This window comes from Crocodylus siamensis, chromosome 1 (genome assembly GCF_052110815.1).
Source record: "Crocodylus siamensis isolate JL-2025a chromosome 1, ASM5211081v1, whole genome shotgun sequence".
Taxonomy (NCBI): domain Eukaryota; kingdom Metazoa; phylum Chordata; order Crocodylia; family Crocodylidae; genus Crocodylus; species Crocodylus siamensis.
Window position 1 is genome coordinate 18,467,778 of NC_143395.1, and position 22,058 is coordinate 18,489,835.

Sequence of the window (22,058 nt, forward strand, 5' to 3'; positions counted from 1 at the left end):
AGGGCCAGTAGCTTAGTTACAGTCCCTTTTTGGCCTACACTGCAGAAGCAGCATCTAGGAACTCTTTTAGATCCCCAAAGCAGGTAAGAAGCGCCTTCCACACACCTGCCTTTGGCACCCTGTCCTTGCTTAGAGGCATTTTTCCTTCCCTCTCATTCTCTCCTGCCCTGCCCACTGCTGCTATCTAGCCATTGACTTGTGGATCCAGGAGTCACTCCTGATCTGCTCCAGCCAGGCTGCATGGGGAGCTGGACTCAGTGGTGACAGCACTGAGAGGGGGGCTGGGTGGGTCCCCCCTCCTTATGCAGTCACCCAGGGTGTTCCTCTCCATGCTGGGAGCAGGTGCAGGGAAAGGGGACCTGCCTGTTACTACTTCTGTCCCATCTCACCATGTAGCCACTTCTCACAGTCCCAGCCGGAGCAAGACAGAAGCAGCACCAGGGAGTGTGTCTCCTCTTCTCAGGTCTCAAGAAACGCACTCAGAAGCGTAAGTAAAGAGGGCAGAAAAGGGAAGTCAGGAAAAGGTAGGGCATGCTGAAAACCGGCCGGGAGAGGATGGGAGATTGCTAACTGAGTTTGGGATGTAAAACAAGTCCCTAGGTGCTGCTCCCCTGGCATGGTCGGCCCATCCTGCTGGAGGCAGGGGAGGCTGGGAACAGGAGAGTACAGCCATCCCTGACACTTCAGTTACTGCTCCCACACTCCCTTTTCATAATCTTGGATCCACCTATGTCAGGAAGCAGTCAGGAAGTATGTGCTAGGAGCTTGTGCTATACACTGTTTTAAATGCTTTTTTTGCCTTTTCTCCCAGTTGAGTGGTGTTGCCCCAGGTTATAAAAGCCTAACAGCTAGTGGCCACTGGCAGCAGTTAAAGGGGGAATTTGAGGGACCGTTTGTGTAATTTTTGAATAGGTGAGTTGTATGTTTTTCCTTTTTCTCTCTTCTTATCTTTGGGTGTCTTTTTATCTTCTCCTTTAATATTTTTTCTCTAATTTTTTGGTAAAACTGTGAGAAACTAGATGGTGACTGTCATCTATGCAGGAGTTTTTAGACTTGAGGGAGAATAAGAATGATGGGATGTGGGAGCCATGCGAGATGTATCAGCCTTGAATATGCTGCTAGATTGTGCTCTCATAGAGAAGATCAGAAGCTGGAGTTGCAACTGAAGAGAGTGATGATTTCAGACAGTCAGTCATGTGAAAAGTTTATGAAAAATGTAAGTAGTTAAAGTTAAAAGTTAGCAGCCTTTAAAATTAACTTGAGTTAAAAGTAAAACATTTTCACATTCAGCTAATGAAAAGGTAAGTTAAAAAGAGTGACTAATTAAAAGTTAAGTTGGTTCATGAGAAATGTGTGAAACATGGTGAATTACCTCTTAGCATCATTTTTCATTTTCAAATGCAACAAGTGGGTTTCTTTGTCTCTCAAACAAGAAGTCCTAGAGTTTCCATAAAGAAATATCCTTCCATGTGAAATATCGTTCCACTCCTAGAGAGTGGCTGTGTCAGGAAAAACTCTGGGAAAGTCAGATATCAATTTTACTAGTTAAAGTTAAAAGTTAGCCATTTTTTAAACTTTTTAACTAACTAATTAACTAGTTAATTCCCATGACTGCAGACAGGATTTTGAGCAGTTGACTAAAGAAAAACGTGAGACTGCACATGCCAATGAGAAGCCTCTGACATTGATTATAAGATAGGCAGAGGTTCAGAGGAGGAAGGGATCCCATGGAGGCATATGATTGGAGAAAAAAGCTATGGAAACAACCAGCTCAGGAAGGTCAAAAAGGATCAAAGGACCTGTTTAGTGTGATGATAAGTGGAAAGGATAAATGGACAAGGTAAATAATGGAAGGAAAAAGAAGAAGAGATAAAAAATGAGTTTAGGAAAAGGCGAAAAGAGAATGGACTTAATAGCTGACCATTAATTGTTCTTCAGGTAAGACCAAATGCTTTGGGCAGATAGTCATCAGTAAGGCTAAAGGCTGTGGGAGACATAAAATGACCTAAAATCTTACATGATCTTCACTAGGATTCTTTTTATCCCAAGAGAAAAGGGAAAAAATAATGAATACTAAAAGATGGCTTAGGAACTGGGATGTTTTGGGATGTCTGAACAATGACAGGCTTTAAGGAAAAAGCCTTTCTTTTTTCAAGGATGGGCTTCACTTGAGTAAGTGAGGAAATAGCCTTATGGATCAAGGATCGGCCTGACTGGGTGCATCCACACAAGATGCTAATTTCATTGTAGCCTAATAACACTGTGCAGTAGCATGCTGGGCAAAACCCATGCTAATATGGTACTGCACAGTAGATTGGGCTACTACACAGTTAACACCTGAAAAAGCCCATGTGCCAATGGTACTGCGCAGTAACACGAGCTGCTGTGCATTGATTTACTACTCGGTTATCACAGGTTATCACAGGTGCTCACCAACTAGTTGTACCGCACCAAGCCCTTCCTTCCATGAGGGTGGGAATGAGGTGCCCACATATACATGAACCCCCCCAAACATGTCCTATTGCACCTCACTCCTACCCTTGTGTGTGGAAGGACCTGGCCTACCCAATACGCAGTTTCCAGGTAGGGCTGCTGCAAACACTGCTTCAGCTGTTGGGAGGCCTGATGAGCTTCCCTGACATCCTGCTCACTCAGGGCACCAGGTAGAGAAGTGGCAGGGGTGGAGTCAGGGGGGAGCTGCAGCTGGGCGGGAGTGTGAAGCTTGGGGCTGGGGCTGGTGGCAGAATGGAGCCCATGTCCAGGGTGACGGTGGGGGTGCAGAGCTTGGGTGGGGAAGGTGTGGGTGTAAAGGAAGGTATTGAGGTGTGGGGACCCCTCACACACTCCCCCACCATGGTGCACATGGTGGTGGGTCCTCAGGGTGCTCATGCCCAGCACAGGCACTGCTGCCAGTGGTGCATGGCTCCAGCCAGTACTGCACCTGAGGCTCAAGAAGTAAAGCCAGACCAGTCTGCATTTATCATGTGGGACTCCCTGGGGCACATATGCAGCTCCTGCACTCATGCACCACTGGGGGAAGCCCTGTGCAATAGATCCGGATGCCTTCACCACTCCCTGCCACACAGGTCCCAGGACCCAGTGGGGAGGCAGGGGCCAGGGCTTCCCTCCACTTCCAGCAGTCATGGGACCCGCACAACAGGGAGTGGTGAAGGCAGCTGTCTCCATCATGTGGGGCTTCCCCCAGTGGTGTGAAAGTGTGGGAGCTGTGCACCTTGGGAAACCCTGCATGACAGAGGCAGGCTAGCCTTGCTGTACTCCTTGACCCCATGTACAATGCTGGCTGGAACTGTATGGTGTCAGTGGCAGTGCTTTCTCTGGATACAAGCACCCTGAATACCCCTGCCAGCTGCTGCTGCTGCCAGCAGGGGCTGTGCACCATGGGGGGAGTGTGTCGGGGATCTCTCACCTCCCTCACACCCCACAAATGCTGCACACCAACACCCTGCCCCCACGTATACACCCCCCCAACATACCCTATGCCATCTCATATGTGCACCACACCCCCTCACAAACCCTCCATGAACCCCGCCACACCCCACTATACACACCCCACTCTGAGCCACACCTCACAGCCCCGCACACAGAGTACAAAACACTTTATTTTTGAGTTATTATGCAATCACCTCTATATACACTATGCAAACACAGATCATGACAAAGATACTTTTTGTACAAAAATTAAAATTGTTGTAGTAGATACTTGACTTTTAGTATGTGCTTTGTTTTTTTCTGGTTTCAAGATGGCAACCCTCCCCTCTCAAAAGGAATATTTTCAGGGGGCAAGGGAAAGGACTTCTGGTGGCAAAGGTCAGAGGTTTGGGGCAGGATTTCTGGTCCCAAGATTGTGGAAAGGAGGCAGAACACCTGTCAAGGGGTGGGGCTACCTTTGCAGACCTCAACAGCACACCAAAACTCATTAAGCATCCCTCCAGCTGAAATAATTTCCTGCCCCTTGTGTAGATGCATTAATTGATGAGAAAAGTATTAAGACAGGAATTCAGGGGCACAGGCCTGCACACCAAAACTACCATGGGCTGATGGTTAGAGCACTGTGATGGAAAGTCAGAGAGATACCCTTTCAAATTCCCTGCGGGCAAGGGAGGCCTAGAACCTAGCACTCCAGGAAGGGTGGGTGGGACTAATCACTCACTCTTGGCACTAAACATGGAAAGATTCTCCTTTTTGGTCCTTGCACCCCCAACTGTTTTCTTAAATTACAGTTAGGTGTACATGTACTCAGCTTTTGTGCATCTCTGCTAAACATTCTTAGTCTGTGTGTGAGCAACTATACATCCAAAAAAACCCAGATACATGGCTAAACATCTGCCAAAGGCAAGAAGAACTCTTCCTTTAGTTAATCCAAGCAGAAATATTATCAATTTTTCCTGGAGTTCTTAACATTGAGAATGAAAATCATTGCATAATATCACAGAAGGAGCATATGCAATTCATATATTATAAATATTTAATAACTTTTTCAGCATTTCAGCATACTGGACTATGCTTCACTGCACAGTGTATTGTCTGAATGCACTGTGGGTGATTTGCCAATTCATTTTCCCCAGGGGTATAACAAATGAAAACAAAACAACTGACTTGTGCAGATAATGCTGCTATGCACACCTAAGATACTTCCAAATGGAATATTTTCTATTTATGATTCTGCTCTAAAGTCTTGGCAAGTAACTTCCCAATGTCTTCCTTGTTATACAGATTAAATTAGTTTGGGATCTTTTCTTCAATTGTTTTTCTGTGTCATTTTTCTTCTCTGTACTCTTCATGCATAGGGTAATTTAAGTTGAGGAAGGACATATAGTACTAATTTGTAAAATAGTCTGAAAGAGGCATAACTACATTTCAATAGAGGATTGAGCTGTTTCAGTCTTTGGATGGTTGAATGGTCAGAGTCTCTCTTTACCAGTCAACGGGCATGTCTACATGACACAGTTTACTTGAGATTAGAACTAATTACTGCACAGTAAGCATCGCCATCTATATGTGCAGACACTTACTGCACAGTAATCTGCTCTAATAATGAGTAAATTTACTACTTGGAAATGCAAGTAGCAAATTTACTTGAGTTCACTTACTGTGCAATAGTGCACATGCAGACACCTGACTGGGATCAAATGTGCTACTGGTCAGCTGGGCAACAGGGGACTGGGACATTTCTCCCTACTTCCAAGAGATGCTTGCTGCCAGGGCAGACTCCACCACTGAAGCCCAGGTGGCGATTCTCAGCTCCCACTCCATGATCCTTATCTTGCAGTCTGAGCCCTGTGACCACAGAGCTTGTGCCAGGAGAGAAGAATCTCCCAATATTGGCCCCATGGCCATGGGACTAGTGGTGGGAGAAAGAATCTTCCAGCAGTGGGCCAATGACCATGGAGCTGGCACTGGGAGATAAGGATCTCCCAGCCCGGGTCCTGTGACTGTGGGGCTCAGACTGGGAAATAAGGATCTCCCAGCCATCATGGAACCTGGGCTGGGAGCTCCCTGGGTACGGGGACATTGTTCCTGCCTGGGCTCTGATGGCAGAACCTGCCCTGATATCAGGCAGCTCCTGGGGGTAGGAAGCAATGTCCAATCCCCTCCAAGGAGACAGCTGCATCTTGGTCTCTGGGCTAGCACCCAGGGGGAGCCTAGGGCACCCCTTGGCTGCTGCAGAAGCTCAGTGCAGGGCCACAGGGAGCAGGAGCAGTCTGCTCCTAGGAGCAGCAAATCTGTTCCCATATCCCTTCTTATGTAGATGTGTGTCTGGGTGAGTTTACTCTGGAGTATTTTGCAGTAAACTGCTCCTGGATTATCTGCATGTGTAGGCATGCCCAGCCAGAAGTATTTTGGAGTGCCAGGGAGAGAGAGAGAGAGAGAGAGAGAGAGAGGGAGAGAGAAGCAGTTTTATGGACTCAAAGAAAAAGATGGTATTGTTACAATCAGCCTTAGAAAGGTGGGGAGTATGTGGACAAGTAGCCTCTCACTCTGAAGGAGGATGAGAAGCAAGAAATGTTTCTGTTAAATTAAGCCAGAAACCTTCAAAGAATCCAGTCAAGAGACAGAAACAATCAGGCTTGGACTCAGGATGTAGTGATGGACCCAAGGAGGAAAATCAAGGTCTAGGATTGCTGTAACAGTTTCTCATTCAGAGTTTCAGCCGTTAGTAATGGGAAGTCATTTGCATGGCAGTACTGCAGATAGAGCTGTGTGACAATAAGGTAGATAGGTGACCTTAGGGGGACAAGATTAAAATGCCTAATAACCTGTGCATAAATATGAAATGGGCAATGATGGCAGTACTGCAGAAACAGGGTCCTAATGAATCAAACAGTTAACATGAGTCAGCTATGTAACACTATTGGGGAAAAAAAGGCTAATTGCACAGTGGGATAGATTAACAGTAACACTGTGTGCAAGTCTTAAAAATGAATGTTATATTGTTCTCAACACTGTTGAGTGCTCACCTAGAATCCTATGTCTGGTTTTGGGCACTGTGCTTTAAAGAAGGATGGAAACAAATTGAAGAGAATCTAGAAGAGCAACAAAAATGATTAAAGTTCAAAGAAAACATTACACATGAGGAAAACTTGGAAGAATTTATCTTACTAAGTCCAGAGAACAGAAGACTCCTGGGTATAAGGGTTTGGCCAAGATATAGGTGGCTGGGCAAACAGGAGGTCAACTAGCTGGAGGTACAGGTTACTGGGATGTCAGGTTGGAGTCTGGATCAGCAAAACGGGAGATGTGAGATCAGGTTCTAGGTGAGCCAAGAGAGAGATCCAGGAGACGTAGTCTGGGATTCAAACCAAGGTCAGAAGCCAGACGAAGCAAAGAATCCGGTGCCAAGTTCCAGGGAAGATCCAAGAGTAGGGTCGGGGAAAGGTAAAACTGAGTCAGGAGCCAGTGAAATCAGAGAGAGCAGTGAACAGAAGGTTTGTTGAAGCAGACTGAGGCTATTGCCAAGGTGAGCCTGCTTCCTGAGGCTGCAGGTGTGCTTAAAAGGAATGAGCAGCACTCTTAGCAGACAATCTAGTTACAGAAAACTGGGCCAGTTGCATTAACTGTGTAAGCTCAAGAGCTCGGCACAGCTAGGCCTGACTGGCCAGAAGCACTGGCACTGAAGGATTTGATAAGAAATACAAAAAGTTTTGTTCTAAAGAAGATAGAAAACAATTGTCCTCCGTGTTTGGACAGCAACAAAGGAGACTTAGGTTAAAGATTGGGAAGAACTTCTAATGGTACTGTTATACAAATTACCAATTTGTTCAAATGATGAGTGAGACTTTATGAGGGGGATAAGGCAAGATGCCACATTTATTGATTAGAATATTCAAAAGAGCACACATGCACATGCACACACATACACACACTTGTTCCCAGTTACGCTGCAGATGTTATAGTTACCAAAGTCTGTTGCTCAATACTGCACTAGGTAGTCAGCCTAGGAGTATGAGATAAGGAACGGGGCCCCATACAGATGCATGAGTGTGCTCCAGTGAAGCTTGCAGAGTGTTACCCAACCTCTTGCTGCTAAGTCTCTCTCCTTTATAGGGATTATCAAGTTGGTGTTGGGTGACTGGTCTGCCTTTTCTGATTCTGTGCCTCCTTTGTCTAAATTTCAGTACTTTTCCAGCCTGACAAGCAGTCAGGCTCATGCTCTTGAATCACTCTGTTTACAACATTCTTCTATTATCACTGGTGGAGGCTGTGTCCAGCACAAAAGGGGAGATGTTGCAGACCTTGTCTTCAATCTTGTCTTTTCTGCTTATCTTTATTCTTTGCTTGGTACAGACTTACCTCTTCAGCCTTTCATCATGATTCACCATTCAGTAACTTGTTAGTTGACACATAGCTTACTCTGCTTTTACCAATCACTTTATACTAATTCATCTAAACATGCAAATACAAAATTAATATACTTGTTTTACTACAAATATAAAGGTACAATAACAACATTAATTCATATAAACAAACTTAAAATTGCAAACTTAAAATCACTACAGTGCAAATAGTTAAATATTGGAAGAGATTTCCTAGAGAGGTTGTGGAATTTCTGTCATCAGAAGTTAAGTGCAGGTTAGAAAACACATATGTCTTGGATGCCTTTAAATAGGAATTACCCTGCTCTGAGAAGGGATGTTGGACTAGGTAACCACCTTTCCAGCTCCCTTTTCCTTTGATTTCTTACCACTGTAATCTCCCTCTCCTGGACTTTCCTTTCTTCTGGAACTTCTAGTCTGACAGGGTAAAGTTACACATTATACTTAGACCATATTAACTATGTGGAATGTTAAACATTGTTAAAGTTAGAACCTGCTGTGAGCAATCACACATTAAGGGTTAATGCTGTTTCTTGCCTGCACGGCTCTGACTTTCCACTAGAGGGCTGGTGAGCAAGTTTTGTGGCTGGAATCCAGGACACGTATGTTTTATCCCTGCTCTGGGTGGATGTGAGGGCTAAGAGTGGTACATCCTGGGATGCTGGAGGACTGAAAATTTCTCATTTTGTCTCCAAGGAGCAGACTGAAGTTACTCTAATGCAAGCTGGGTAGCATAGCCCAGACTTAGCCCTCTCCTGAAGTGTCATAACTCTAACTATCACACACTCAGAGGACGCTTGGCATGAGTTAATAAACTTTAATGTGTGGATGCTTACATTTTAAGTGACTTTAATATGTTTTAAATGTAATGTGTAATTTTACCCTGAAATTCAGTCCAAACTCAGTAAAGCATCACGTTTTACTTGATCATCCATGCTGCAACAAATTCAGTTTCAGCTGTAAACTAATCAAGACTAACGAAGTGTACAGAAAGCATAGAAAAACTTGAGGCAAATGAGACACGCATTTCAAAGAAGCTGAAACCACATACTTTCAGGTTTTGACACTAGGTCCATGAATTGTGTTATTTTGCTCAACTGTTCCTCTTTTCTCTGTTTGGCTGGATCCTACAACCAATATTCCCCTGTAGCATGTAATTTAGGCATAAAAAACAATTTAAACTGGCATCCTTTTAGTGAATCCCTTAATAGATTTTGACCTTTGGGTCAAGGATTTAAATGATTTGGTTCTTCAGTCTTTACTATCAATTACAAAAAAACCACCAAACAAACGTATTTTAATCCCTTAGGTTTCTCAAGTTCCTGGATTTATTGATTTTCTGAAAGATATCAGAAAGCATTCTTTGGAATTCTTTTCTAAAGGATAATTTCTTATTCAGTACCCTATTTTACCTTTAATCGCTTGTTGGTGGGTTAGTTACTTTTCTAGTAGTTTAGTATTTTCTTTTTGTGCAAGCTGAAAATATTCTAATTTGGTTGTTTCAAACTTTTACACCACTATACAACAAATAAAGCAGCAAGCAGTCTCCACAGAAAAGCTCTGCACACTCACTGTTCAATCCTATCCCTAGCTCACTTGCAGGACTGTCTAGTGTGCTCTGTAGAGACTTGGACAGGATGATGACATTTAGACTGGGGAGAGGTAGTTAGCTGGAGTCAGGCAGAAGGCAGGGTAGATTTTTACCTTTTAAACTAGTCAAATAAAATACATAGGGAGCATATACTTTCATGAGCTTGCTTCATCAGATTCTGTCTGATAAAGTGTTTGTAGAAGCTTGTTCTATCTGTATATTTTATTTAGTTTACATGAAGACTAGATCTATTATCAGCATGAGTCTTGATAATAATAGAGGTGAAAAGAATAGAGGGCCTTTATTTTTCTTATGATATGTTGCTGACATTAGTTTTGAAGTCTTTGTTGGAAAGTGATGCACCTCACACAGAGGCCAATCTTTTTTCTTTTTTTAAAGACCTTTAACAACAATGCATGCACTCCACTGAGCTTGCGAATACTTTACTTGTTGTGGCACATTGTTACACTGGGATTAAAAAAGATGAAGCATATGTTGGCTGGGAGGTGCGCAGATTTTCTGCCTGGCTAAATCAATGCAAAGAAAAAAATACCATTGCTTGGGTTGGGGCAATTAGATAATCATAGAACCATAGGGCTGGAAGGGAACCCGGAGGATCATCGGACCCAGCCCCCTGCATGAGCAGGAAAGACATCTGGGGTCAGATGACCCCAGCCGGGTGACCATCCAGTCTTCTCTTGAAGACCTCTAAGGTACATGATTGCACCTCTGAGGGGAGCTTGTTCTATAATCTGGACACCCTAGGTGTAAAGAAGCTTTTTCCTAACGTTCAGCCTGAAACTATCTTCTAGGAGTTTGTGACCATTGTTTCTAGTTTTCCCCCAGGGTGCCCTGGTGAACACTTGTTCACCAAACCCTGATGTACACCTCTGATATAGTGGTAAGCCATAATCAGGTCCCCTCTCAGCCTTCTTTTCTTTAGGCTGAAGACTCCAAGATCCCTCAGCCTCTCTTCATATGGCTTGTCATGCAAATCTCTGATCATGTGGGTGGCTCTTCTCTGGGCCCTCTCAAGCTTTAGCATGCCCTTGTTGAAGTGTGGCGTCCAGAACAGGATGCAATACTCCAGCTACAGCCGCACGGACATTGAGCAAAGTGGGAGAATCACTTATTTGGATTTACTGGAGATACACCAATTGCTGCATGCCAGAGTTTTATTGGCCGTAGCAGCTACTGCATTGCATTGCCGGCTCAGATTCATGCTGGGGTTTATTGTTAACCCCAGATCGCTTTCATTTGCAGTGCTGGTCAGGTTAGTAATGCCCAGTGTGTAGGTGTGCTGGGGGTTCTTCCTTCCCAGATGCAGCACTTTGCATTTCTCTATGTTGAAACTCTTCTGGTTCCGTTCTACCCAATATGCCAGCCTGTCTAGGTCTCTTTGTATCTGTAGACTATCTGCATATGTGTTCACACAACCCCATATCTTGGTGTCATCTGTGAACTTGGCCAATAGGCTTTTCACCCCCTCATCCAGGTTGTTGATGAAAATTTTGAACAGCACTGGGCCAAGTACCGACCCTTCGGGTACACCGCTCCCCACATCTCACCAGGAGATAAAAAATTATATATAATAATAGATTGTTTATGTTTTTAAGTTCTCTTTTGCCAATAAATTGTATTGAACCAAGATTATTGAGTCCCTGCTAACTGAATTTATGCAGAATTGAATATGCAAAACAGAACAATATGAATAAACCCATTGATAATTGTTTGCCATTCCCTAACATGGGGCTGCAAGGGCAGTAAGGAAATAGAGAAGGATGGCCCAATGGTTCAGGTGCTTTGGAGCTCCAGTCTAAATTCCTTGCTGTACCAGACTTGCCCAGTAAAATGGAAAGAGAAAAATGGAGACATTTCTGCCTCATTGGGAGCAAGGTGTGGACTAGAAATCAGGGACCTCCCAGCTACAGTAGCATCTCTGTACTGTACGAGTCACATACCCTTTGGCTTATGTTCTTCCTTGTGTTGCTATATACTTCGTAGTTTTGGGCCATAACAGGCTTATGTGCATACCTATGATAGCCTGTTTTGTGATGCAGCTGTCGGGTTGGAGTGCAAGCTAACTGAGCATGCTTAGTAGGTCTATGCAGCTAAATCTGTATCTGTCAAAAACTGCATTTACACAGTTGTGTATTTAGGTGTATAATGTGGTATAAGATTAAGGTGGGGTGGGCAAAATATGGCCCATGGACCATATCCAGCCTGCCAACTAATTGGTTCCAACCCATGCCTACCCTCTGGTGCTCCACATGGGGCTGAGCCCTGCACACTTCCACCAGAGCACCCAGCACTGTGCTCCCACCTGTTCCCACTGGCCTGAGCCCCAGCCAGAGCATGCTGCTTCTGGCAGGGTGGTTCCTTGTGCAGCTGGGGCAGGGGCAGGAGAAAGAGAAGGAGCCACAGCTGGAAGTGAGGGGAGCAGAGCAACACCCCGCTGGCTGCAGCTGCACCAGGAATGTCCCAGACAGAAGCTGAGCATTGGCTGGGGCCAGGGCTGGGCTAGCGAGTGTGGGTGGCAGTGATGTGTGGGGCTCAGCCTCATGTGGAATGCTATGGGGGCAGCCATGGATTGCACTGTTCATGCAAGCTCTGCTTCATGTGCCTCCTCCCCTCCCCACCGCCCAATCTCCTTCTTCCTTTCCTCACCCCCAGCCAGCTCCTGGGGCCTACCACCAAGGCAGACCCTCCCACACAAATGTGCGCATGCCCCACCCCACACTACTCACCCACACACACACATATACCCCCCACTTTCTCCACATGGCAGGCTCATGCAGGGAGTGCATCATGGTTTGGCCCAGGCCCCGGCCCTGTCATCACCCTGCTACCTGGCCCCATGGTCCCAACCTCACCTGCCCACCCCACTCCCCAACACTGCTTCTGGCCTGCCTGCAGCCTCATAGGGAGTTTTGCTGAGTTGTTGTAGAGGGAGGAAGGGGTTCTCACCTGGCCCGCAAGAACTCAGCAAAACTCCTTATGTGGCTCAAAGAATTGTCCACCCCTGGATGAAGCCCTTGTATGTGTTTAATCCAGGGCATTATTCCTACCAAAAAAATAGATTCCCAATCTCTCCCATGCACCTCCCCTTATATGCTGGGTTAATGAATACATATAGTGGAGATGCCATGGTCTCTTCTTGCAGTTGTCTACAACATTGTGGCAGTCCCAAGCTCACCTATTTCATCATGCTTCATACTCAGAAATACACTGATGAAGGTGCTCTGGGATTCCCTCCATGTTCACTCTTAATATCCCAGTCCCCAGTGTGCTTATAAGCATGTGTTGAAGATGACCAATTAGTGTATTTCTGGGGTATTTCCACATTGGTGCATATGTAGGAGTCGGTGGATGGGGTGTACAAGGGGGTGTCTTGGTCAAAGCATACTGCTGCTGAAATGTAGATGTGCCTTTTGAAACACATGGCTTTTCATTCAATATCCTTGTTGTCAGTGGCATGGCTTATAACATAACGCAACATCCTTTAGGTAACAGCTAGGGGCCTTGTCATCCCAGCCAATGCCCCCTTATATAATTTTAATAGCATAAGAAAACTTGGCCCCATCCTACACACTGGGGTGGAGGAGGTCACTGTTTTGTCTGGAGATAAAGGTATCTTTCTAGTGGGTGACAGTGGTGCTGTTAAATTAGAGATGGCCAAACTATATCTATTATGCAACACAGTAGATTCCTATTATTTTATTTTCTGTTATTTCCCCAAAATATGCAGACTATGCTAATAAATGGAATAGGAGAAAATAAAAAATAATATATAAAGTTTGAAAATGGTTATTGTAATTCCCAACTGTAATATAGCAGTTCATCACAAGTTGCTTCTTGTGGTTTTTTCCCAGCTCCTAAAAGGTTGCTGCCAAATTTAGGTAATTGCTGTTCAGTTCTGTCTCATTCTGCCCTGACCTACATAAATAAATACAAAAAAATCCACATATAACAAATCATTTTTATTTCTCTTGGGCGTGTCACTGAATGAATGATCCAATATGGCTGACACTGCAGTTGATGACAGGTGTATACTTGTTATATGCTAAATATACTTTAAAAAAGTAAACTGTGCTTGTTAATTCAAAATAACAGGATGTAAGCATTAACCAGACTATAAAAATAATTCAGAATTTGAAACAGAATTTGAAATTGTCTGTTCTGAGTGGAAATCTCTCTCCTTCACTTCTCAGTCTTCTCAGTCTTTGATTAACTGATGCCTTGGCTTTTTTCCCGTAGTTTCACTTTATGCTGTAAACAGAAACATGCTACAAGCTAATATGCAAATAAATAAGTAAAATTAAACTGAAAGGGTATCAAGTGTATTTGTCATATGGGGAAGTATGCAAATGACTGAAATATGTGAATCACTGATAAGTGATAAGTGGGAATCTACTGTATTTTGCTCTTTTGCAAGATCTCTGCTACTAGTTACTATTCCAGCAAGAACTCTTTTGATATGAGGCCAGGCCACTCTCAGTCTGCTGTCTGGTACCATGTAAACCAGTATAGCCTGTTCCCTGGTTGGGTTGTCAGCAACTAAACTGGTGCTCCCACATGGGCTAGCCTGTCAAAGGGCAGATGAACTCATTGTGATCCAACAGCCATCCATACCCAGAGAGGAGATAGGTGCCACCAGGTCACTTTGGCCGAAGAATCACCAATGATGCAAAGTGACTCAGCTAGCCTCATACTGGATCAGTTAGGGCCAGGTGTGGAGGAGGCTTGTTAAAGCATCTAAGGTGCCCAAACAGTTACAGAGGCCTTAGGACTGACTTGACTTGACTTGGAAAAACTCTTTTGCAAAAATATAATACCAGTTTTGCCTTGGTTCAGAGGGCTCTTACAATTAAGGAAATACAATCAAGAAAATGGTATCTTTACATCTCAAAATGACAAAACGTTATGCAGGGCTGGCATAACCATCCAAGCAGCATAGGAAACACCTAGGGAGGTAAGTTGAAGGGATGGCAAATACGTATTGCACACACCTTGCTCAGACTCACTGTGGGCTGTGTCAAGAGCCTGGGCACATGGAGAAGTAACCAGGGCAGTTCTGGCACTGCTGAGCTGCCCCTGTTGTGCCCACCCTCACCAGGTTTGAGGTCTGTTACAAGGGACAGCATCACAGGTTTGTTTGCCTAGAGCAGCAAGAATCATTTTTCCTCTGCTGACATGATGCTACAAAGTAAAGACGTAGAAACAATATTTGACAAAAGGAAAGCATATCCTGCTGGACATTATGGCACTGAGCATTGCCTCATTGATTTCTTGGACCTTCAGCTGTCTGCTGTATTCTCTTGCCCTGTAAAGTTTACATTCTCAGTAATGCCAACTTTCATGAAACAATCATGAGATTCCTGATTTCCAAGTCAAATTAACTCTGGCTCATGATCTGATAGAGAAATCAAACCTTGGGATATTTTTTTTTGGCACGTGTAGAGAGTGCTAAGCTGGTAAGTCTATGGAGGGCAAGGGGCAGGGAGAAAGGGAAGGGGTGGCGGGGACAGCTCAAGGCCCGCACAGAGGGAGGGAGTGGCACAGAGGCTGGGAGTGAATGGGCTCCCAGGGCCAGGGCAAGTCATGCAGCAGAGCTGTGGGTGGCTGTCTGTGTGCATGTGTCTGCTCCTTACTCCCTGTTGCTACTTCTCACTCCCAACCCACAGTAACCTGCATCCTGCCACAGTGTGCAGCCCCCCACATCAGCTCCAAACCTCCACCCACCACAGCTCTCCACACCTTCACAAATACCCCCCACAACATGCACACTTCCAAAATAGCATCTCATGATTTACATTCCAAATCTCTTGATTTTTAAGAGTTTGTCTCACTATTTTTGACATGGTGGGGTTGGCAATACTGCATTCTGAATATAAGTCTGAGAGGGGCTCAGCTCATCTTTTTGCTTTGTGTTAATCCTGTTCCATGGCAAAGGCTCTGAGACACTACTGTAACACAAATATATGATACTTTCACATACCGCCATTTTGCAGATATTGCATTATCAGGAGCATTGGGTTAATTCCAAATAGTGCAGAACAAGCTAATTTGCCATCCTTATCTCAATATGCTTATATCAGCAGTTCTTCAGTGAAGAACAGCATTTATTGAATTCACAATCAAAAAAGTAAATGAACCTATTAAAAATGTAATAGCACTGAAGCAAGCTTTTATGTAAAGTTCTCTGAACCTGATCAAACACAATATTTCTATGCTTCCAAGCCATAAGAACATTTTAGATAACTGTAATAATTGCACTTACATAATAATTCTCTAAGTAATTTGCACCATATCCAGTGCGTGGTAATCTAATAATTCCCATCACCAGGATGATGAACCTGAGGGCAATATTATATAGTTTCTCAATACTGCAGATGGTGTTGCTGTCAAAATCAGCACTGGAACTTTGGTAGACAGATTAATATCAGTGTGTCTGGAGGATGAAAAAATTGGTCACATAATATATTTTTCAAATATTGCAAAGGGTTTTAATAAATTATTGGATTGATATTATTTCTTATAGTGAAGCTCCTGACTCCCATTCTTATTTTTATCGCACAACCCCTTTTCTGTGTACAACAGTGTAGTTCTTAACCTTTCAGACTCAAGGTATTCCTTAGAAAATGACAGCTCTCAGCTTTCACTGATTTGGACTACAGAAAAATGATAGAGCAATTCATCTGTTCCAAAGAACACAGAAAGATCACAACAGGTCTGAATGTTTTTGACACTATGAGTAAGCTCTGGGTTTAGCATGTGAATAGTGTAGTTGTTTGTGTATCTAACAGTACTATATTTGGTGGCACCCTGCAGCATCCTTAAAAGCATCCCATAGCATGAGAATTATTGGTATAATGCATCACACCAGTCTGTTCAGTGAAACGTTGAGCTACCCTATCTTTAAATGTCCAAATCAACATACATAGGCAGGTCAGCCATGCATCAGTATGAAGCTGATGGAAATGAGGGAAGAATCTCACCTTCTCTTGATTATAAGGACTTCCCTTTTCTCTCTACTCAATACCACAGGAGTTACGACGCATCTAGGATCTGAGCAACTAATGGCATAGACCTAACTGCAGGGTGAGACTGGCTTCAGACCAGGGCTGTGAAGGTCATTATTACTTGGGTCACAGTAGTACCTGGAGGTTACAGGATCCGAGTCCCATTCTGCCAGCACTGTATATACATGGACACCTAAAGAGAGTCTCTGCAACAGCTTGTTTAACTTATAAATGGATATGACAGAACAGGATATAATTTTATTTCCATTTTCCAGACAAGAAACTGGGGCTCAAAAAGATTAATATAGCCAAGGTCACACAGCATGATTGACAAAGTGGATATGATGATATCCTGAATCATAACCTACTGTATTTCCCAGAAAGCCCACCCTCCTCTTAAGGAAAAGCACAGGTTAAGAAAAGTCATTGAAAGGACACTTGCCTGGATTTTAAGATACAGTAAACTTTCACTCTTCTCTCAAAACAGGAGCTGGAATGAGTTTGGGGCTGTTGATATGATCACACAGATTCCTTTCCACCTGAATGTGTATATTAAGTCCCTGAAAAGGGGCTTGGAAAAGGGAGATTTTTCTGTGATCCACAGTTAGGAATAACTGGTTGGTAGTCAGCCATAAGAAAGCAGTATGAAATGTATGGTCTTAGGAAATTTATGAAGGAAACAATGCATTTAGATGGATTCTAGGCATCTCTGTTATGAAAGAGAAATAAATGACCTTATTTATAAGCAGTATTTAAAAGAGCACATAATAAATATTTAAGTTATAGAAAAACTAGGCTTATTTAAATGCTACGGAAGGCAAATAAATAACCTATTCAGCAGCCGGTATCCAGAATCATGTACAGAATATACAAATATATCCTTAATAAGACCCTTGCCCATTGCTTGCTTTAAACCTAAGCAAAGTGTAGTATGCCTTTCATCATCAAGACATGATATTGTATTCTTTCTAGCATGGGGGATGATCTGGAAGAAATGCATTATTATTTTCTCTCTGTGTGTGACCTTTTATTGAAATCTGCCCTGAGTCTTTTTGGGAGGGTGACATAGAAACCAAATACATAAAATAAAAGGAAATATAAAAATAGAAATAAGTTGCTTTTATGAAATAAGTCATTCATTCAGACTTAACCCCCTTCCTTTGTTATATGAACTCATCTACATCTTTATTTAACCATATATTGTAGTTCTGTATGGGCCTATCACTGTATATTCTGAACAAATATTATATTACTTAACTTAAAACATTTTAACTTATTTAATTTCAGATTATTACCATCTAAGATTCTGCTTATATGATCAATATGCTTGCATCCATGGCAACAAGAAGATGTGCATACTCCATATCTTAAGGATGATCTTACTGAGAAGTTAAGTGCTTGAAGTGGAAATCATTTTGCATGTCAAAACATAACTGTGTTTCAGATATGGACAGTCATGAACAAGAAATCAAGTGTGTGATGACTTTTGTTTACCAGTGGATGTATGGCAATTACATCTCTACTTCACATGGTATGTCTATGGCTGAAGGCCCTTCCAAACGTAAATCAAAGTGCCGTACCTTTATTTAGTAAATGGCCATGTATCACTAATAAGGAGAATCAACTATGCAAACATGTTTACCAATTATGCAGAACACACTAAAGTGCTCTCAGCCTAATTGTTTTGTTTTCTTTTTGTTCTTTGTTATTATCATTGTTAGAATTAAACAGTGAGAGATTGGCCTGAATGAAACACAAGACTTTAAATTGTTATTTTTTGGAGTAAATCTGAGAAACTAACATGGATCCAAATTCCACATTTCTCTGCATCCAAACTATTGGAAATCAACAAGTGCAATGAGAGCTAGAGGTGCTGAGTATCTCCAAAAATCAACCCATTTATTTATAAGGTACCAAAATTTTAAAGCACTCAGATTTGAAAAATCTGACCTTTGCTTTTCTTGTTATTTTAACATACCGGCTGAGTCTGAACATATGTGGCATACCAGAGATCCCTCAAATCCATTGCTTCAATTAAGGGCTGGAAAAGTTCCTAGTTCACAGTTCTAGGATCCGGACAGTGAAGTCAGCCTGAAACCACACATGGGACAAATCTTTAACTGGAAAAAAATATAAATCCATTTGTCCTTTGAAGTCACCTTTAAAAGAATGGCATAAGGGTAATACAGCTTTCTTCCTTCATCTTAGAATAAGTATTTCTTTAAAGGGTCCTAAAAGAAATATTGCTCCAAAATCTCATTTTACTCCTTATTGTTTCAGCCTGGTAATACATTTAGTAGAAGATGCCCTTTGGATACTGAAGTCTTAAAAAAATGCCACACTGGCCAGTTACAGAATTTACGCTTATTGCACAATAAGTGCACAGAAAGCGCTCTACAACTGTAAACAAACAGACAGTCAGGGCACAGAGAGTACTGTGAAAATGGCAGATTCTATTCTAAGATAGCCCTGGGTGGATGTGATATTGGACTTCAATGCTGTAGTGTAACCAGTACTGTAGTGCACCATAACAAACATCAGTACCAGATCCTGATTAGTCGAGCCTGCTCCAACACTTGCTAATTAGCATGTGTTGGAACAGAGGTCCATCATGTGTATAGGTGTCCCTTGTTTCTAAACTGTAACAAGTGGGTGTCCCAGGGCCAGTCAGATTGTTGGCCCCCCCACTTGTCTCAGGACTGTCCACTGACTTTGCCTGCCATGCCTTAGATGATACAATTGAAAGATGTCAATAGGGTGGGAGGCTCTTCCAACTGTTTCATCACATTGACGACTCATGTTCATCCTGGAGTCAACAGTGACTCCAAGATCTTTTTCTGCCTCAGTGGAACTGAGGTCACCCCCCAGCCTGTAGGTATGATGGCAGTTCTTCCTCCCTAGATACAGCACCTTGCATTTGTCCCTATTGAATTGCATCCTGTGGCTCTCTGCCCACTTCCCCAACCTGTCTAGGATCTGGCCTGGATCTGGTTCCTCCTCTCCATGGTGTTAGCTACACCCCAGAATTTTGTGTCATCTGTGGATTTGAACAGGGTACTTCCCATCTCCTCATCCAGATCACTGATGAAAATGTTGAATAGCACCAGCCCCAGAACTGAGCCCTGAGGGACTCTGTTGCCCACATCTTTCCAGTTGGACACCAATCTGTCCACTGCCACCCTCTGAGTGTGACCCTTGAGCTAATTTGCTACCCAGTCTACTGTATAATCATCCAAGGCAAATCCCCTCAGTTTATTTATAAGGATGGTATGGGATACCTTGTCAAAGGCTTCTTGAAGTCCAGAAAGATAATATCCACCTTGACTCCTGCAACTAAATAATTGGTGTCTTTGTCGTAAGGACCTGCCTGCTAAAAACCCATGTTGGTTACCCCTTTGCATCAAATTAGCCAGAGATCTCTCACAGATGTGCACCTTAATAATTTTTTCTAGGATTTTCCCAGGGATAGAGGTAAGGCTGACAGGTCTATAGTTCCCTGGGTCCTCCTTCTTCCCCTTCTTAAAGACTGGGATGATGTTAGCCCTCTTCCAATCCTCCAGATCCTTACCCAGGCACCATAAGCACTCATACATCCTTGCCAATGAATCAGCTATGACTCCTGCTAATTCCTTCATTACCTGTGGGTGGAGTCCCTCTGGTCCTGGTGATTTGAATACATCCAGTCCCTCCAAGTGTCTTTTTACTGTGTCGGCACTGACTGTTGGTCAGTTGATGTTCCCTTTGTTGGTGTCGGTGATGTATGTTGAGGGTTTGTCTAGATTCCCATTTAAGGAGTTTTGTTAACTACTGTTGTTTGGGGCTTATCAGTCTGTGTTACATTGAGTGGGGACATAAATCTAGGTAACTGACAACTGATTGCCCCATCCCTCAAGGTCCTTTTGCTTTCCTGAGAGAGGGCAGAATGTTTACCAGATCTACCTGACACAAACCTTAACCCAAACAGACCCTGATCTATACCAAAATCTTTTTTCAAGGCCCACAGTTGAGGTATAACCAAGAGGTGAAATTGCACATTTTCACTGGCCATTCTCCAGGTGCTGTTTGACAGAGCAGGTACAAATAAGTACTACTGCAAGTAAGGCACAGTGGCAAACAGGAATTCTCCCTAGCACCTCCCTCACCTAACTTCCTCTGTCCCTCTCTTTCTGGAGAACCAGAGAAGGTTGATCTCTCCAGGCTCTGATGTTTGGGTTTCCCAGCCCTCCCAACTCCTAAAGCAGGGAGATGGAACCCAGGCATTTGGGTTTTTCCAGCTAGGAGGTGGAAAATGGGCATTCTGTGCCATGGTCAGCACTAGGTCATGAGGAGCTGCATGGCTTCTGGCCCCAGGAGGGGATAACAGTCTGGACGGGGAACTGACCAGAGGTCTCTTTATGTCTCTCTTGTCTACAGGCTCTGCAACTGTGCATGGGAGGCCCAGTCATGGAGCCTGAGATGCTGGATCCAGGATAGCTGCTCAGACACCTGAAGAGCACCAGAGACATGGGCATATATGGTACCAGCAACATGAGGACCAAAGAGGACCCTCAATGTTAGAATGGACAGGTTGGCTTGTACCCACAGTACTGCAGCACCTGAATTAGCTGCCCAGGTCCAAGAATGCACTGCAAAGGGCCAAGAATGGGGTCAACAGTGGCCAGACACTTTCTGAGGGACAGCGCATATGCCACTATTGAGTGAAAAAGTTGCAATGCCAGGATAAGGAGTTTATGCACAGGTTCAAAGACCACTTGGTCCAGCTATGACACCCATGAATGGTGCCAGCATCACTTCCTGTGGAGAGACCATTGACCTCCCAAGCAGGAATGATGAGGCAGGCTGCTGTCCCCCACTCCCTTGGCCTCACTCCAGGGACTCCTCCCTAGTGCAGCATGCCTGAGAGTCTGATGGGAGGATGCCCTGGGTGGCAGCTATGGGAGAATTATCCACACCATGAATTGATTGGAGATGCTAGGGTGGGTGGGAGCCCTAGAACAGGAGATAAATAGTCCATGGGAACTGCTGATCTGTGGTCCAAGGAGCCAGGAAGGTATCTAGTGTGGTCCACTGCTTGAAGAAGCTCTAGGGGAGGAGAGGGGGGCCAGCTGCCCAAGACCTGATGTCTGGGCTGGCAGTGACTCAGCCTGCCTTCCAGGGCCAATTCTTTACTCTTGGCCACTGGTGGTTTCTGGCATAGGCACAAGGCCCCAAAGAGAATGGGGATGGGAGGGGATGACACACCAGCCCACTGACCCAGGCCACTGCAAACCTGGGTCATGCTGTAAGGGAGCAGCACAGCCTCTTCAAGGAATGGCAGCACTGTGGGCAATGTTTCATGTTTTTTTCTTTATTATGGACATGAAAAGTTTGGCAGCTGCAATATTTAATTAAACTGAGAGGTGGCAGTTTCACACACAGCATCTACACTTCTCCTCCCCTCAATGTCATAACTGCCTGATGCAGCCAGGGTCTTTCCTCACTCTCTCCATGCTCACTGAGAAGAAGTTTCCAGGTTCTGGAGTGGGCAATGTTGCACTGTTTTTGTTTATTAAACACACAAACAGTTTAGCAGCTTCAAGATATGATTAAAATGAGGCATGTCTCTTCCTC